The sequence below is a fragment of the Archocentrus centrarchus genome, chromosome 24 (assembly GCF_007364275.1).
Source record: "Archocentrus centrarchus isolate MPI-CPG fArcCen1 chromosome 24, fArcCen1, whole genome shotgun sequence".
Lineage (NCBI taxonomy): Eukaryota > Metazoa > Chordata > Actinopteri > Cichliformes > Cichlidae > Archocentrus > Archocentrus centrarchus.
Window position 1 is genome coordinate 11,127,027 of NC_044369.1, and position 20,408 is coordinate 11,147,434.

Below are 20,408 nucleotides of genomic sequence, written 5' to 3' on the forward strand. Positions count from 1 at the left end.
GCCCCACCATCAGGGCGTTTCAGCTGCCCTGAGGAGGAAGGGGGACCGCAGCCTGTACCCGCTCCGAGAGGAAGGAAGGAGAGGAAGGCCCAGGTGGAGCCACCCGTTCCCCCTCCACGTCGAAGTGAGAGAGAGACTGCAGGGAGACATAGAAATATGTTTCACCTACCCAGATCAGCATGTAATTCTGTGTCCTTTAGCCCAGATGTGTTCTCTCAGATACTAGCAGGGGTGGCCCTTTATACATCCAACCTTAGAGAAGGGATGGGGGAGTAGGAAGTCACCGAGGACGTTGACTTTTAGCAGGGGAGAATGTAGCCAGGTGAAATTGGAAGCGATTAAATAGAGGGTTAAACAGCCCCACCTGGTGGAGCATTGTTGTCATTCTCACTGAAGCTGGTTAGTCTCGCGAGAATGCGGAAATCCCGCGAGATTTCAGATCGAGGCTAGAGGCCAGACTAATGTCCCGTACGCCATCAGATCGCCGCAAAGCTGCTTGAGAAACCGATTGTTTGCCGCACGGTGTGGAAAAGCCAGAGCAGTGGAGCAGCGTAAGTGACCAAAGGCACAACATATACGTGTGATCCAGCGTGCATGGTGTGTGCGCTATTTTCAGAGACTGAGCTTATGTTTGCTCTTGCTGGTTTCAGAGGGGAGAAATCCAGTGATAGGCTGAGGTGGTGTGTTATAGCACAGGCTGACCACTGGAGTCAGAGTAAGTCACCGACTATTTCCTGTTGTAATATTGTGAATGTGTTTGATTGTTTTATTCCTTTTCTTCTTGTCTTTGTTTTCTTTATCAGAAAAGTGAGGCCACTGCTGTTGTCTGTATAGGGAATCTGATTTGTACACAGTAGGAAAGCTTAGGCCTCCATTTTGTTTTCAATCTACAGCCGTTGATCAGTTCTGTGTCCATGAGCGGTGTTGAGACTGGAGGAGGCAGGGGCACAGTGTATTGTTAAAGTTGAGACTTTTGTTAATTAACCTCAAAACAAAGAATTAACGCTGTTCTTATTCTTTATTATGAGTTCAGTCGGGGAATAAAGACCCATTTTAAATTTTATTTGGTGTCAGTCCTGTCCTTTGCTGACCGGGCCACACCAAGATCTGTAAAACTTTTTTTTTTTCAGAATTTTCTAACTTTGTGCATTTCCATAATATTTCTTCAAAGTTGTTGTGAATGGTTCACACTGACCAGTTTTTATTGAGACAACTTTCTCAGTCTCACACTATTATATTGTATTATAGAGGGTGAGCGCATGTGTTCTCTGTACCTGTGCTTCTGTTAGCCGTGCGGAATCATTCTGTTGGAGAAAGTGCTCCACTGCCTGTCCAGTAAGTGGTGCAGAGGGTCGTCAGTATAATCTATGATGGATAACAGATCGTTCAGTTGCCTCCTTTTCACCGCTGCTTCAAATGGGATTTTCATTTCTTCATTAGCAAGTGTTACATGTGAATGTTTATGTGCAGTTTAAATGTTTCTCTGTGGGCCGTGTAGTCTTTCTAGGTGTTGCCTTTAAGCAAATGTAATACATAGCAGTAATACTGTAGTACTGCAGCAGCCTGCTCTCAGTACTACATATTGTCAGTGGTATTAAATCAGACTTGTACACAAATAATAAATCAAGGTCAAACAAGGTCTGCTACAAAAGCCTTGAGCTGAATTATAAACACTGAAATATACATTTCTTAACATGATCACTCTGAGGATGCCAAAATACAGCATATGCTGAAATATTCACTGCATCTAAAATTAGATCGAATTAGCTAAACAGTGCGTTAATCAAACCCCAGTTTACAGTGCACCGACTTTTGGTTAAGCTCTGCAAACACAACAGCTTAAATTCAGCAGAACTGTCCTCTGTACCCCCGCCTCCCTGTTTGTTTCACAGCGACTCGCTGTGTAGGAGCGTTCATGCTCCATTGCTCTGGTCTGAGCGTTCGGCTTGCCTTGGGGTGTCTGGGTTCTGCAGCACAAGACAGTAAATCCTCCTGTGTCTGATGGCTATTGATTAGGTATTCACATTCTGCCTTCTGCCCGGGAGAAAACAGCTTTGGCCTCCACTCTCTTTCACTCATCATCCCGCTCTTCTACTCACTGTTGCTCTTTTACCACTAGCCCGCACAAAGATATGACAGAATTCAGTATACTGTGTAGGATGCAGGCACCACTTTGCACTTTATTTTCTTAGCCTCTCTTCAACTCCACAGACATCTCACCCCTGCCTTTGTTTATCTGGGAATATGACTCTCCTTCCCTCTTTCTCTCTCTCTCTTTATGACACTCTCTCTTTCATTTCCTCTTGTCTTGTCATTTCGTCTTTGTCACTGCCTAATTCCATCCCTCTCTCCTTCTCTAGCCCGTCATTCTCATCATTCTCTATGGGACACTGTGGATGTAATTACCACCCGCCGAGGGAGTGTGGAAGCATGGCGTACTCGCGTGTCATCGCTGATCATGTTAATATATGCAGATGAGACTGTGCATATGAATCAAGTGTTTCCCCTTGGTGGAAGGTCTAAACATAGCTGACCAGGCGCTCACGTAAACTGCTCCGTGACACCAGCTGCAAAATGCTGAATGAGCAGCAACAGGGAACCCTCGGCGGAGATGGAGAGTAGATGCTGCAAAAAGAAAAAAAGAAAAAAAAAACGCGCGAAAAAGAACTGACTTCAAACACGCACAACAAAGGGAATGGGTTGATATGATTAGTGCATTTATTAAGAAAAAAACTGTCACCAACTTTGTGCTCATTCTGCCCAGAAACTCACTTCCTCAACAACTAAAGCTGTTTGAACCATGGCAGTAAATGTAATTTAGGAGACAAAAATTGGAGCTAAACTATTTATAGCTGAGATGTGAGTAAACAGCATGCAAGCGCAAGTTACAATCAAAACCGGAATACATCATTTTTATTTGCTCAGTATATCTCCGCGCTGCAGTTTAGTGCGCGTATTTACAACTCCCCATCCCATGTCATCTTTCAGCACGCAGCTTTTACCTAAAAATATGAGCATAATATAATCTCCAGGTGAAACCCGATTTTACCTTTTATACAGCACTGACTAAATCTCAGTAGGGATTCGTGTTTGTGTGAGAGTCGGAGGCCTTTTATGAGAGTGTGAGGATGTGTGAAAGTGAGTGGAACTATACAAGTGTGTGTGTGTGTGTGTGTGTGTGTGTGTGTGTGTGTGTCTGTGGGTGTGTGACAGAGAGAAAGATAGACCAAGTGAAGGATTGTTTTTTTTTTTTTGTTTTTTTAAGTGTGAAAGTGGAGTTAGGTGTATGTAGCTGAGGAAGTGTGCCTTTGCGTATGTGTGCAAAAGATAGAGACCCGCTTTTAGGATTTTGTTTAGGGATTGTCACTGTGGATGTCAGAGCATACGTGAGTGTGTGACAGAAAGAGGGATTACAGTATGTCTATGTGGGTGTATGTTTCTCTGTATGTGTCTGATTGTGAGAGAGAAAGAACAGTATGCATTCTTGTTTTTTATGGGTAACTATATTAGCCTAAGATATGCGTGTTTTCAGGATCTGAAGCTTTTCTTATGTGTGTGTGCATAAACTGTATATATGTGGGTGAATGCGACAGAGGATCCATAAACTGCCGGTCGCTGAGCTGGAGGGCTGCCCAGGAGCCTCCGCTAACCTTCTCTTAGGTGATTTAGGAAGCTATCGATTTCATAGTCCTGCTTTGTTTTTCCGCTTTTTTCATAAATAGCAGATCAAACTCGCGATCGCCCCTGTTTGTTTTGTTCTCTTTCTCCCGTGGGCTGTTTTCGCTGACATTTCCACCACTATCCATGGTGCAGGAAAATCATTTCATTTTTCTGCACCTCTGCAGGCGATCACCGGCAAACACAGAGAGGATGATGACGAATATCCTGGAATCAATAAATAACCATGCATGAAAAAGGTTTGATTAACACAGCATCAAGGTGAAGTTAATAGAAATGGTAAAACTACTGATTTCGTTAACCCCTTAACTGGCAAGGGCCCGGTGACGGGCCGTTTGTAGTCCCTTTTATATGGCAGGCTAGACCCTCCCATTTTTATTGACACGTCATTCGGCCAATCATGTAACTGGCTGCACCAAATCACCTGACAAAGCTACGTGATGCCCTCTGAGTATTATTGGCTCTGGGAAACCCATTTCTTAACATGATTGGCCGAATGAGGTGTCAGTCAAAATGGGCGGGTCTAGCCTGCCATATAAATGCACTTCATTCGGCCGGCGGACCAGACGCAGCCAGTTAATAGGCTATGAAATGGGTTGTTCAGAGCCAATAATAACCAGAGGGTGTTATGTAGTTTTTGTCAGGTGATTTTTTTGCTGCCAGTTAAGGGGTTAATGCAGTGGAATTAAATCCATACATTTTAAATAATAACAGGTTTAAAGGCTTAGTTCACCCAAATTGCAGGAAAAGGTTGTCTTGGTTACCTGTAATGGTAAGATGAAGTGATCTGAAGATGGCTCTGATTTAGGTATCCACCTCCAGTCCAGTGGAGGTGGATGACTTTTCTGTGGTGTTCATAGTATTGAAAAATCAACAGCAATGCCTCACTGTGACAAACAGCTAAACACCTGAAAAATAAGATCATAAAGGCAAAACTATCTTTTCCTGTTTTAGTGTGTTTTTTAAGCTCTTAACAAAATTTAATTGCAGTCATATGAAAAAGGAGGTTTCAAAAACTTTATGAAAAACTGAGTACATGCTTACTGCTTCCATAGGAACTGAGAGGGTAAGTAGCAGCCAGGTGCTGCTAATCAAATGCACTTGATTAACTGATCATCAGCAAGTGTGAGTACCTCTACAAATGCAAAAGCTTTGGTAGTTTTTCTGGTCTGGAGCATTCAGGTGCGTGTTAACACAATTTCACAATCTTCCAGGCAAATTCACAGCAAGGTCGGGCTGTGCAGTGCTCAGAGAACTTACATAAAATCTCAGACGCTACATCTCAGACTCAGCATGAGATCAAAGTGGAGATGTTTGGCCATAATCTACATGCTTGGAAAACAAAAACACAACATATCAGCACAAAAACCTCATATCAACTGTTAAGCACGGTGGTGGAGGGGTGGTGATCTGGGCCACAGGACCTGGGCACATTACAGTCATTGAGTCAACCGTGAACTCCTCTGTATACTAAAGTATTCTAGAATCAAATGTGAGGCCATCTGTCCTTAATTTGGCCAAAACTGGGTCACACAATAGGATAGTGACCACAAGCATACCAGCAATTCTACAACAAAATGCCTGAAAAAAAGGAAAAGAATCAAGGTGTTGCAATTATCCAGTCAAAGTCCAGATGTGAACCCAGCTGAAACTCTCTGCTTAAGAGAACTGTGCATAAATGAATGCCCACAAACCTCAACGAACTGAAGTGCTGTTGTTAAGAGGAGTGGGCTAAAATTCCTCCACAACAATGTGACAGACTGATAAAGTCATACAGAGAATTCTAGTGATTGCTGCTAAATGTGGTTTTACAACCTACTGAATCATGGGTTGTATTTAGTTTTTCACAGGACTGCATCAAGTTCTTTCTTCTTCTTCTTCTTTTTTTACAGGACTGTGTGTACTATTAATCTAATTCATCCATACTGGGTCAAACAAAATGGGATGTTCAAAGTGCATTTCTGTCCTAAACAGGGACGCAATAAAAGTGTCTAAACGCAACAGCCAATGACGATGAAGGAATGAAGATTAAGACGAAAAGATTAACAATGTAAATGTTGATTGATGTTAATAAATGGAGTGCAGATTTAGCCCAGACAGGATACTGATTATGTGCCTACATTAGCTGATTGTTTCATTCAGACTTCCAAATTGCTGGCTCATCCATCGCCTGTTTAGATACCAGCTGACTCGTGAGGTCAAGTCATATTCAGGCATGTTTGTGGGGCTCAAATTTTAATCTTCTTAGCACTTCACACCGCTCTTCTAATAGGCTCATGGTAATGCTGCAGGTCTTCCACCGCTGCACCCTCCTCCATGTGTTTTTGGTTTGTATTGTTAATTGAATGCATTTATTGGGAGGGGGGGGGTGCACACAGCTAAATCCTTTTTGCAATTGCAGATTTGCCAAGAGAAGAGCAGAGCCTTTTCCACCAAATCTAAATCAGTCATTTCCTTGGCTGAACAATGGCTATGATAAAGTCACTAATATTAATATAGTTTAATGATGATGATTATGGTGATGATGTGGAAGAAATGATGACAATGTAATAATACTGATGTTATAGTAGAGGTACAAGCATTTATGATGATGATAATGACCACAGGAATTATCATTAAGACACTGATGAAGACTGTCATGTGCTGCCTGTAATAATGTTGACAAATGAGGTGTTGATGAGAAAGGTAATACACTTTTTAAAAATAACTGATTCAGATACAGGTTATTTCAGGGAGTCAAATATTTATCTTGCTGATGCAGGTTTATTTCTCACCTTGGCATTCAGGGGATTTGTCTGCAGTGAGGTGAGAAGAGGAAGTCTGCTTCCTCCGTTGATATTTTTAACGCTTTAAGGCATGTCAGTAGGGAACTAGGTAACGTGTGGACAATCTAATACATATTTCTTAAATATTGGTGTTTTTCTGGCCATAAAAAAATAATAATAACAGTGCAGTACACATTTCTTAACCTCATTAGACTGTTGTGAGTGAGGGAAAAAAAAAGTGGTATATATTTCTGGCTGTGTGGTTGTAAACAAACCTTCTTGCTGATTTATGGGATGCGCCCTCTTTTGACACCAACGTTATAGCAGCAACAGAGCTGAAGTGAACTTGCAATCAGTGATTTCTTGCAGTGCAATCAGATTAAACGCAGCAGATAACAGCACAACCCTGGAGTCCTGAATTATCAGCTAGCTAGCAAGTTTGGTTAGCGTGGTGGATCCACAGACTGCATCCATAGGGGTGGGGGGTGTCTGAAACTTTTTGTTTGTTCATATTGTTTGTTTGATTCGCAATACATATATATGCCTATATACTCTTAAGGATTTTCTACTTTGGAGAAACCACAGTCCAAAGACATGCAGTTACTGGGGTTAGGTTAATCGGTGACTCTAAACTGCCCATAGATGAATGGTTGTCTGTCTCTGTGTGTTAGCCCTGCAACAGGTTGTTGACCTGTACAGGGTGTACCCTGCCTCTCATGACAGCTGGGATAGGCTCCAACCCCCCCGTGACCCTGAAGAAGATAAGTGGAAGAGAATGGATGGATGAAATAATGTCAAAATGCAGCAGCACAACATGCTGTCAATAAAAGAAGGGTAGATGCTACAGTAGATTCCTACATGTTAGCCTAAGAAAACTGTGAAAGAGGTCATTGCCCCCCCTTTTACCTAAAACTTTGCAAATCTCCGGACAGGGAAGGAAGCAACCCTGTTCTATTTACTTAGATGAACAGCAGACTGGAGGCTGAGAGTCAATAAATATCAGAAAATGACTCAGCTCTGTAATGTGTTCTCCAGCATCATGGAAAGCATGTTCCAACTTGTTATTGATGCAGCGAATGGCAGGCAGGTTAGGGTTGATCTTTCATGAAGGAGTGCATCATCACTTGCAAAGCCAACAAGCCGTGCACACAACATTTATTCAGAGCTGCCCAGCATATTGAGGCTTTTTAGCCCAACTTCACAGACAGCAGCCCCATTGCATGGCTTTAGTTCAGTCAGTTGAAATACAAAGTTGCAGATTTCTCCTCTTTGTATGGAATTCTGATGTAGATAATCAAGCACATTTGAGTAATATTGAGTAATATTTCTATTTTTTTTATGAGGTTCCTATAAAATATGCAGATCCACTGCTATGAATGCATTTCATTTATACTTTAATTTTATAGAGTTATTGCAGTGAAAAAGCAGTTCTTGGTGGAATAATGAAAAATAAAAAAAATATTTAACAGAGGCAGTGACATGTAGACCAAAGGAGGGGAAACCCCAACTCCCTGGTAAATCACACCCAGCAAATATCTGCTAATAAATCAATGCATCCATCTTATTTCTTCTTCTAATCCGGTTCAGGGTCACCAGGGAGCTGGAGTCAAAACTAGCTGTCAAGAGGCTGGGTACACCCTGGGCAGGTCACCAGTTGCCACAGGGCTAACAAAAAGAGAAAGAGAACCATTTAGGCTCATTCACACCTAGGGCCATTTTAGAATCACTGATTAACCCAACATGCATGTCTTTGGGAGGAAGCCAGAGCACCTGCAGACTTGGGAGGACTGTTAGTGAAATTAACCACACAAAAGCCACGGTGATTGTCACTTTTTCAAAGTCTTCTAAGCCTTATTATCTGGGAAAATACTTTGGAGTGTCTCGAAACACTTCAGTGTTTTATTGTGTTCTGAAACTATTCCAAAACAATAAAACATTTTTATTTGAGGTCCAAAATGTGGGACGTGATTCTGCAGTTATTAGACATCCACCCTTTGTCATTATAATAATGATAACAAATTGGTTACTGCTGAGAAAGAGGCTGGTGAGTGGATACAAATGATATAATGGGTAATATGATAATGATCGTGCTAATGATGAGAATGACATGACAAATGAAATGCTAAAGAGTAAAGACGCGAGCACTAATGAGGCCAAAATGAGAGAGATTAGAAACTAGTGGCAGGCTTGCACCAACTGAGCCTACAAGTAAGCTCTGGCGTGTCTTCATGTCAGGGAAACAGTGCTGAAAAACTGTTCCCCATCGTGAAACAAACAATAAAGAGAGCTGGGAAAGCAACTATAGCAACCATTTATCTCAGTGTAATATCACTGATGGCATAAGAGTCCAAATTAGTTACAAGGTTTCAATTCATACTTGCATTTAGCTAATTTCCCACTGAATTATCATCCCATTTTATCTCAAAAATGGCATCCCAATTTGTCTCTCTTTTTAAGGAATTCAGTGGGGTTTTGAAGCAGGCCCTATCCCTTGCGGATATGCATCTCCAAGAACACAGATGCTGTGTTGTTTGCTGTGCCGAGAGCCTCAAACTCCCCACAGATGCGCTCATTCCCTGGGCAAAGGGAAATGACATGCCTCTGTGCAGAATTTGGACATATTCCCACTAATGATATAGAAATAGTTGGCGAAGCAATTCTGCTGGGGACAGTTCCTGTCTCATTTGGGCAAGAGTCTTGTTTATATGTATGCAGCTCTACTCAGAACTGTGCTCTTATGCCACTTTCAAGTAACAGTGGTAATTAGGTTGCAGTCTGGAAAAAAAGGACCCTGTGTTGTGTGATCCACTGAAGAAAATCTTAAGTGCATATGCAAAATGTGAGCACAAAAAACAAGTAAAATTGTAGGAATAACTGTGCCCAGTGCAATTCATATGCCACTGATTGTGGTTTCTCTTGTTGTCTTTTGTAATTATTTAGCAGGAGAACCGCATAGATCTGCTGACCACAACCTTGCCCTGGGACATGCTGCCAGCAGAATAATAATAAAGCACAAAAGAAAATTGAGGCCACTCTCTCTAGTCTCAGGTCTTTCATTCGACATGAGTCAGACAGCAGAATGTGTTTGTATCATTTTGTGAAACCTAAATTAAATCTAAGTAGATGAGAGCAGCCCCCCCGATCCTCTGAGGACTTTGTTTCTGTGTGAAAGGAGGAAGCAGGAGCAGAATTTAATATGGCTGAAACTAGCATTTGTGTTGGCAGTGTTGATTGTATGAGAGAGTGGTTTAAAAGAAGCCAGGCCAAACTGAACCACTGGTATAAGCTCTGGGGATAAGTTGAAGGATTAAGGGGGGGAAAGGAAGACCGGGGCAACAGGAAAGAAGTTTAAAAAAAGAGAGAGTGTCTACAACATAGAGAGAGAGAGCGAGAGACGAGTGAGAAATGAAGATGAAGTGAGGCAGAGAGAAAAAAATGAAACTGTCTCGAATGTGTTGAGACAGAGGATGAACGTTTGAGGCTATAGCTTTTAAAAACTCCAATAAAGCCAGCTGGCGCACTGGAAAATGGAAAAAGTAGGCTTTGAGTGGCGAGTCCAGGGGGCCAGTGGAGCGAGGAGGGGCCCGGTGAGGCCAAGCAGCGGGGCAGCCTTCCTTTGTGAGCGAGAACTCATTTACAATGGTTAAGGCAGGGTGAGCTGCACTTAGCTAGGCCAAAAAGAACTGCAGCTTTCATCTGCAGTCTTCAACAGGACTCCAATCCATCATGTGTTTGTAATGAAACACTAGGTAGTCACAATACAGCGTTTATTAATCATGTTCCTAAGACATGAATATAGCAACACTTTGCGCTGTGCCTTTTCCCTCCGCTGCATGACTTATATCCAGCACAAAGCTTTGCTTTAAAACAGCATGGGGTGAAGTTGTAAAGGAAATGAGCCTGCTGGGCAATGATATGACTAAGAAGCTGCTTTGCTCACAGTAAACACCAACCCTGTCTGGCCGGGCTGCAGTAATGACTGAAGAATCCTGCTGTGCCCTGACAGCCTGCTCCTCTCCACCTTCAATATTAACATCTTTTCTCAAAGTCAGGCAAAGAAAATGCATCCGGTAATGTGTTTTTGTTGTTCAACACAAAAGGTGAAATCTTGTTTCTAAGCCAGTCATCATCCCCAACATTCTGGCATGCAATCTCTTAAAGAAATAGTTCAGAATTTTGGAGCACTATCCTTAGGATCTTTTAGGTAAATTGGTTCAGCTAAGCAGGCAGAGTTGAGGTTGTGAACAGCTGACTTTATCAAAGTAAAAATGTAAAACTGCAAAGCCCTCTAAAGCTTATTAATTAAAATGACAGTTTTTACCCTGCACAAACTGAATAGTTAAAAAGGACATTCTGTGTTAGATTTTTTTTTTTTTGGCAGACAATCATTGCTCAGCATCCCAGAGTTTTGTCATTGTTTTGATATTGCTGTGTTTGGCACCTGTATGACTGCACAAATTAAAGCCTGTGTGCAGCGATCATGTGTTGCAACTCACAGTTTACCCAGAGCTGCTTCATAGAAGTAATATGCAGATTGATAGGCTGCTCTTAGATGAAAAATATTTATGGTAAGCAGAAAAGGGCCTTCAATAAAGGCTTAGTGATGCGTTCTGATTGCCCCACTGCAGCATTAAGCAGATATGTCAAAAGTCATCAGACCACTTCATGCTTTTAGCCTCTATAACATGTACATGGTGGATTACACCATCACAGTTTGTAACTCTGGGGTTACATTCAGGACAGATCTGTTTTGCCTTATGTCATTGCTACACAATCTACAGTCATGAAATTGCTTTATGTTGAGTTTTATAGTGAGTGGGTAGCCTTGACCAGAGGATTTGCTATGGAAGTGTTTTTTGCTGGTCTGAAAAATATTAGACATATGTGCCTTAGTTCAAGTTCCTTAATGGTGTCTTCACTCTGAAGAATGGCTGCTAGCACCAGTACACAAAAAAAAAAAAAATGCAGCCAGAAACAGCCGGTCCCCACAGCTCTGACATATGTTTTGGCATTTTTTTAAAGGCATGCCCATTAGCTATGATGTAGCCTGCGGTGTAGTGTCAGAGCCTACATGTTGCTCAAAAGAAAGCAGAATTGTTCAACTCTTCATCTTTTAAAATACGCCATAGATTCACAACATTAAAAACCACTGACAGGTCAATTGTTGGCATCCAAAGTTCCACTGGGAAACAATGGGTGTTAGCATTACCCATGTCACAACCAAGAGGAGGGAATAGTTTTTTTTTTCTTCTGCAGGTTCTGAATCAAGACCCAAAACATGCACTCAATGGCCAGTCCAGAAATATTTATTTTGCAAATAAACCCAGGGTGAGCTACAACAGAGGTGACCACTGTAAATGTGTTTCCATTCACTGAGCATGAGCAGTTTTCCATCAGAGGAGAGGTCGATTAATGCTTGTTGCCAGAGTTATGTTGAGGATGAATTTGGCCTTTGAGTCCTTTCTTGAATTCTCTGTCAAGCAGTTAGTGAGTGGGTTGACTGGCTGGGAGTTTTCCAAGAGGTAAGGAGATGGTGGCTGGTAGGCAGGCAGGTGAGTTTCTGGAGGTGTGAATTCACAACTCCTCTTTTTGCAGGCGAGAACCAGCTCATAATTGCAGATAAGTTATTTGTACAGGAAGAGTACTTCAGTTGATGGAGCAGGCTGCTGACAGGCAGAGAGAAACACAACATTAGCACAGGGAAAATACTAGAAGCTTCTCTCAGCATAAGAGATCCTGATTACCAAAACCACTTTCAACAACAATCTCAAGCTGCTCCTTAAGTACTGGCAAGTGATGAGCAGATGAGGAGCAGGTGTATCAGCAGCCAGTGGGCGGAGCCCAAGACAGAGCCTGTCTATCTCCACCTCAGAACACAGAAAAGGCAAAAGCCCCAGACTATGACAGCCCAATGCAAAGTTTTCCTGCAGTCAGAAAACTACTCAGTAACAACTCCAGGAACATAGCAAAAACCTTATATATACATCTAATCTATATATTTAGAGATTTATATATTTAGGATTTCATTCATCGTGTTACCCTTCACTTTCAGCTTGCAGTTCATTAGACAGCCCGGACCACCTGTTATGAATTAGCCTTATGCCACAAATGTGTCAGACATGTGCATATAAAACATTTGGCTATGCTGAGAAGCAACTCCCTTGGGAGGAAAAGCATCCATTTTAGGGACAAGTATTATCAAGGCCAAAAGAATATTTCCGAAAAGTATAATTAAGATTTGGATATATTTAGCAAAGAAGTAAATGTGTATTCTCCACTTTTCCCCTACTTGGGAAGAGCTGAAAAGTTTGTAAGTGAAAACACAAGAGAGGTATTTCTCTGTCACTGCTGTCCAAATATTTCTTCCACGGTCTTGTCTTCTTGGCAACAAGGCCTTCTCACTCTGATCTGCAAATTTAGAGCAGGACAGGCTTCATTGGAGAAACTGCATTTCCTGGCAGTGCGGTGCAGACAAGAGTGAAAAGGTGCTACATCCACAGAGAGGGCGTGAGTCAGTGGGATTTGTCTGAAATTAAGAGCCTGTGCTCGACGAGAGATGGGGCTCACCTCGCCATCGTGCATAAATCCCAACTGCTCTCATTATTAAGTGAATTCATCTTGTCAAAGGCCGGGACGTGGCTCAATTTAGGCTCCAGATTGCCATCCAGCTTTATTGAGTGGTGTCTCTTCCTAGTCAGAAGGAGACGCCCTTGCCAAACAAGGCTGGGGTGATGACGTCCTCCACCGACATCTTTACAACTTCATCTTTCACTGACTTTGCAAACACACCATATATTCTCACATTGTGCTGAGTCACAGTGATTTGATAGCAGGGATTTGTTTTTTTTTTATTAGGTTAAAACAACGTGCCTGTTTTTGTAAACGTGTGGCATTGCTCAGTAAGTCAATTTATAATATGAGGTTTTGGTTTTGTTCTTTTGTTTTTTTGCCACTAAAATCATAATAAACTGACAGACGACCATCAACATGATTCATTTTAATATTACTATATCAAGACGCACACCTGTCTTTGTGATGGTGCGTTTCTGTGGGTGGTTAATCATTATGTTGCAGTTTCTTTTACCATCGCTATAAGTGTGAATGAAGCCCCGACTCCAGTCCTGCTGGTTAGCAGACTGAAGGCAGTATGGCCACTCTGTTGCATCCATGCTTGTCACTCTGGGTGTGTTATCATTAACGGAAGACAGATAGCAGGGAAAAAAGAAACAGGAGGCCACTCGCCGATCGATGTGTGAGGGTCTCTCTCTTTCCCTTGTTCTCACTCTCTCTTTGTCAGCCTAAAACCGAAAGCATCGTTTTTCTTCAGCATCTCGGGCTTCAGTTCATTTTAAGATGGCTGAACGTTCTGTTTGATAAGCTGGGGGAATGAATTCCTAGTGAGTGGTTAATCTTGGGTCTGTGTTCTCCACAGGAAGAAAATCAATTGCAGTTTTACTTAATTTTTTATGTGTGTTTGCGCTCAGCTAGAAATTTGGTTAACTTGTGGAAACAGGGTGAGGAGTTGTTGTCACAATGAATTTTGTAGCCAGGTTTCACGGACTGCTTTCTGCCTGTCTAGTCTGGAGTATAGAATGATGTAAAAGCATGACATTTTAATTATGTTTTTCATACTGTGAGAGCAGATGGCATCTTTAAATTACCCTGTGGATTTTTTTTTTTTTTTTGTCTTGTAAACAAAGACGGTTATATGTATTCAGTTTTTCTCATCACCACACATTGTCTAGTTTTTTTGTTTGTTTTAGGTTGGTAGATGAATGGTATGCTTCCTGGCACATTACCCTGTTCATTAGACCATCAGTGCGGAGGAATGCGGGCATGTTTACTATGAATTTGAGCATACTGGTTGTGATGTTGTTGGAGATATGAGCTCCTTGCCTGCACTGCAAAAAATAAACTTTGAGGAATATACGAAGCTTTTGCTGTGTCACTTTGGTAAATTGTGAGACAGCTATGAGCCAGCGTTGTGGTCAAGACCATCTAACCCAAGACCAAGACAAGACCAAGACTTTTAGGGTCCGAGACCGAGTCAAGACCAAGACTAGTGCCCCATGCTAGATGACACAATAAAATGTCAAACATGATCAAAATCACTTGTCAAATTGAACTGAAAGATCCACATTCCCATAAAAACATCTAGATATTAAACACTCAGAGCTGAAATAAATGTAACTATCTTTATTTAATACTCCTGGGTGACTTCCATCATTTATCACAGAATGTAAAACAATTATTCTTAATCACAATAGTCTTTACTTTTCTCTGCCTTTCATAAACAATACAAAAAGTTATGTTGTTTTTTAAACCAACAACAATCTTTGTAAAAATGGGTGCTATTTCAAAACCACATAGCTAAATGTGTAAAACAAAAAAAATGGCAATCATCGACAGTAAGAACTAAAGCCACAGGTTTCTCTCTTATACAGATTAAAGCTGCAATATGTAACTTTTATAAAAAATCTGTTTTTAACATATTTGTTAAAATGTCACAACAGTATAGTATGAGACAGATAATCTGTGGAAAAAAGGAGCCCCACCACCTGCTCCCTGGGCCACTACTGCTATTTCCAGAAATGCACCACTCCCAGTCAAAAACAACATCAGATCCAGGCGGAGAGTCTTAGCACTGTCAATCACTCCTCGTGTTTGCGCTGCTCAGTGTACTAATGGTGGAGAAACAACTTACTTACTTATCTGCCATCATTGGTGGCCATGCTAACTGCAGGGTTCTAGCCAGAAATTTTTTTAGTCCGGCGCTAATGTAATTAGTAAGCTAATGCTAACCACTAAATGCCGCTCCCGCTTGTTAAATGAGTGACCGGGCCTGTGTATATAATTGGAAAGCACCTCTGAAGCCTAGGCAGCAATCAGTCTTTGTCAGAGGTGGCAAAAGTACTGACATTCTGTCAAATACTTAAGGGGCCCTAAGTGAAATTTGATAGCTGAATACATTCCATATCTGATCTAGAGGGCATAGACTTTTTAGGAAATATGTAATTTAGGATGTTTGACCTGCTTTTGGACATTTTTCATCCAAAAGATGGAGATTTGTGCATTACTGTGCAAATGCACCAAATTACAGACTATGCCATTTGTAATATATAAATAATGATTATGCAGCATACAGAATTGCTGAGCATCAATAGCATATTATCACACACAAGTGCTCAACAATTGGGCCCAGTACTGTCAATGTTATTACGCTGCTATACCACAAAATGGCAACCACCACAGCTCACAGATGCAGTTCTGTCTGAACATGCATGAATAAAACCACAATATGCAAAGCTAGCATGTCCCATCCACTGAACCTTGTAAATACTGAACAGCCCTGACATATAAGAGTGATCATTCTGCAGTGTGGCAGACAGGATAAGGACCCAAATACAGGACTCAGGAGGGAAAGCATGAACTCAGAAACACACAACTTCGTTTCTGGATGCACATCAGATACAAGAAAACTAGAAAGCTCCCCTGGAGCTAATAGGTCAACAACTAGGAATACTCCGGGAAACTCGGAACCAGGAAACACACTACCTGAGTGAGACGATGTGACAATGACCAGGAGGACACAGACGATACACACACGAGGTGATCAGGGAGAGAGGACACACCAGGGAGCACAGCAGAACAAGACAAGGGGAGTAAAATTGAATATGATGCAAAGCAAAACAGGAAGTAGACATGGAAACAAATATTGACTTGAGGACACAGGGAAGCAGACACACTGAGGGACCACAACACCTACCACTTATAGCAACAAGATCATAACTAGACACAAGAGGAGGACTTAAATATAGCACAAGGATCAGAGACCAGGACTGAATCCACTTAACAGGAGAACAAACCAGAAACAATTAAACACCAAACAGAACCGAAAACACAGGAAGCTTGGTAACTGAAACAGGATTAAATAGAAAGTAAACAACAGCCAAGAACAGATCTCAGAAAACTAAGAAGCCTGAGGATAGAAACAATGAAACCAACCAGGAATTAGCAGAAAAAGACAAAAATTCAAAACTGCAACAACACAAGAAACTAGGAATCAAACAGTAACATTAACAATATAAATTGAAAAATGAATGTCCTAAAATTATAAATGCTGGGTCATAATCCCACGACCATGATGATAAGATCCAAGCAAAAAGTATATTAACTAGTAACAGAGTAAGGAAGGTGACACACGCTGACAGGTTGTTTTTGACAGAGACAAAGTGACATGATAAATACCATACTTAGCCAGTTAGCGATAGCTAAGTACGGTTGTTGCTTATGGAAACATATCTTTGTCTTTTTTCTTCCTCTAATCTTCTCTTTTCCCTCCTCTCTGCCTCACAGGGACAGCTCCTTTCTGTAGACCATGAGGTCACCTGGAGCACTGCTGATGCCCATGTCTGGCCAAACTACCTGAATTCTCGCTGACACACACAGTCAGTCAGCAAGTGGCCTACTCATTAAATTAGTGTTGTTACAGTTGTACAAATATGAGGAGGTAGGATAGTTTTTTCTTTCTTTAGGACACTGGCATGTTAAAAAAGAATAAAGTTTCATCACAAATGTAGGTGAGCTTGGGGGCCCTCTGGTAGTCAAGGGGCCCTATGCAGCCAGATATGTCGCCTATGCCTTGGGCCGGCTCTGCTTAAGTACATTTTTCAGGTATCTGTACTTTACTTGAGTATTTATTTTTCTGACTACTTTTTACTTTTACTCCCTACATTTTTACACAAGTACTTTCTACTTCTTACATTTTCAAACAGACTCGTTACTTTATGTTTAAGATGTCTGAGAAAAGTTTGCATTCCCGTCAGACAAACAAGCTGAGCGTAAACGGAGGAATAATAACCAATAAGAGACAATCGTACGAGCCTCTGTTGGCACTTGGTCCATGGCTCCATCTCTATGTGTTTTCAATGTCACTGTGAGAGAACCCGCAATATCACTGTATCACTGTATATAGTGACAGTAAAAGCATTTAATCTTATAATTGTGAAAAGAAAATTAAGGTTTATAGTTTATTTGAAAATTAAAGTACAGTACCAGTCAAAAGTTTGGACACATGAGATTGTGTCCAAACTTTTGACAAAGGCAGCAGTTAAATCTAGAAGAACAAGAACAATACAATCACCTGAGTCAGTACCTAAAAAGATGTCATTAAAAATTCTTAAAACTTCAAATATATTGTGCTCAATTAAAAAGGTCATTAGCTGACTGTAAACTACCTTCTTGAGGATTTTTGATAAAAAAAAAAAGGCAGACTAGAAATTGGTCTAAAGTTAGCCAAAACTGTGGGATCCAGAACAGGCTTTTTTATCAGAGGCTGCACAACAGCATGTTTAAAATTTACCGGGACCACACCTAAGCACATGCTGCTGTTTATAATATTGACCACAGCTCAGCACACAGATAACATCATTTGGAGAACCTGACGGTTTCAGGTGACCAACAATCTCCTGTAGAAATCCCAGCATTACAGACTTAAAAGTGTCAAAAACAGCAGAACAGGAGAAAGAGACTGAGGGGTCATTCACAGGAGAAGAAATAAGAGCCCTTGTAGTGGTGACCTTATTGATAAAGATTTTGTGTAGGAGCCTGTGGAAACCACAGATGCAGTCAGTCAGTGTGATGACTTGCAATTATGAATTAGCTCAAACTCCTCCCCTGAAATGATCAAACATACCTTGAGAGTTAAGAAACAGTCCGTATCATGTCACTGAAAATGCAAAAATGTGTCTAAAAACGCGCTTCCAGTAGTACCTACTCAGCATGGGCCGAGTAGGTACTACTGGAAATGCGGCACAAGTGTTGGATTCAAATGTGTTCCCATGATGTTTCAGATGCTCTCACTAAATCCTAAAGATATTTACCTCACAAAAGGTTTAGTGACATGTATTCTTTATATCATAGACTGTAAATAAAAGATAGATGATAACCACTGTAATGTCACCCATTATCTTGTGGCCTACGGGTTACCACATTTTGAGACCGAGCAGCTGGCCTCAAAAAAGGTAGATAAAACTATGATATTTCAAAAATGTGAAGAGGTTAAGGACACGAGACAGACTGAGAGCAATACAGACTGTAGACGAGTGTGTGTGAGAGCAACACACTGTACAATAGCTTAGTATTAAAAGCACTGTGTGAATGTGTGTGTGTAGTTTCTGTGCTGTAATCAGTACAAACTTTTAACATATCTCTGTCATTAAGGGAATTTAATGATGATGTGATCTTTTTTTTCTTTCAGCTGCAGCCTTGGTGGGGTTTAACACTGAGATTAAAGAAGAAATTAAAAAAAACAGAATTCAAATGTAGGCTTACCCTATTTGGAAATTATTATGGCATTTTCTTATGAGGTTCACAAGTACAAGTAGGTGCACTATTTTAGGATCACATATTAATGCTTATAGAACAATACAATTTTTTGCAACCAGAAAGAATCAAGGAATAAAGTTGCATCTAAGAATCGATATTTATTACCGATGTTCATCTGGCAAAGACAAAGACTTCAGATGCTATTTTAAAAAAGTTCTTATAGCTGTATCAGATGAGGACTGGGAAATGCTGGATCATTGCATCCCTATTTTAAAGAGCAATCAAGTCCAAATTAGGAGATTTGAGGGAGTGCAGATGGGGTAAGTCAGAGGTTTTCTAGCCAGGATAATGTGGTTCATGTCCCATTTCACCCTTTGTCAGTGACCCCCACCACCACCACCACCACCAACTAATTAATTTCTTTGTAATGGCTTTTTACTTTCTTTTTACTCTCAGTAGGTTTAAACACCAAAACTACTTAGTTGGAATTGTGACAAGATCTTTGTTTTGGGTTAAATATGCTTCTTCACAATATTAACTTTGCATCTAGAAGAATTCTGCTCATCCAATGCATTTAAGGGGGATGCCAAGGGGTCCTTTATAACATGCATATGTAACGAGTTGGAAGTGAGAGTCCTATCTCACTACTGCCATAACCTGGTGCGTCATGGCACTCATGCAAAGTACACCTTGTGCATATTTGTGAGACAGAAGATATGGCCAACATATGAATGAGAACAGGCAGTGTATGATTGGTTTCTTGTTTAGAGTTAGATTCCTGTGGCATCATAGTATTACTATGCTGTGTGTCTTACAAAAGATGGTGAACTTTCGAAGAAAGGTTAACCTTGAAATGTAATAAGCAGCATATTTGTATTTTCTCCTGCTAAAATGTATAATAATAAGCTGCATGCATATATATTACTGTGCACAGACAATATTTTTACTGCTTATAAACAAGATTTACTCTACATGGTAATGTTAGAGCCCTTTTCTGATTTCCAAAGAAAAATATTGAATTTCAAGTGCTGAAAAAGCAATTTTATCTGACAACATGGCCACCTGCCTTGCCATGGTCGCCTGGTATCAGGCACGGCAGAATCAAGCTGTTCATTGACTCGACTGGTACCCAAGAGGCGATGCAAATTCAAACAGTCAAAAACAGTGCTCAAAACCTGAGTGCATTCCAGAAAATGAGCCTGCCTACATGTAGAAACGGCTTCTTATGAAGCCTGATTTATAGCAATAGCATTAAATTGCTGCATATCCCACACCATAACCTGCGGTGTAGACTCGTTTGCAACGTCCCAGGAAACTGTGATAGGTCCACCACTAATATGCAGTGTAAACACAATATATTGATCAGCAACAGGCTAATGCCTGATTTAAACAAATTGCTGGCTGCTTTTGTATCTAGCTTGCTCACAATGCTAATATCCTTTCCAGTATATAGTGCTGTGCAAAAGTCTTGAGTCACCCTTCATTTTTTTTTTTTTTTCTTTCAAGGTGTCAAGACACTGCTGAGTGGCAGGCAGAAATAGGGCCCAGATGTAGAACTCAATAAGCAGAATAGAATTCAAAATAGATTTAATTGCTTGTATTTTCCAAAAAGAAACCAACACAAAAACAGCTGGGCAG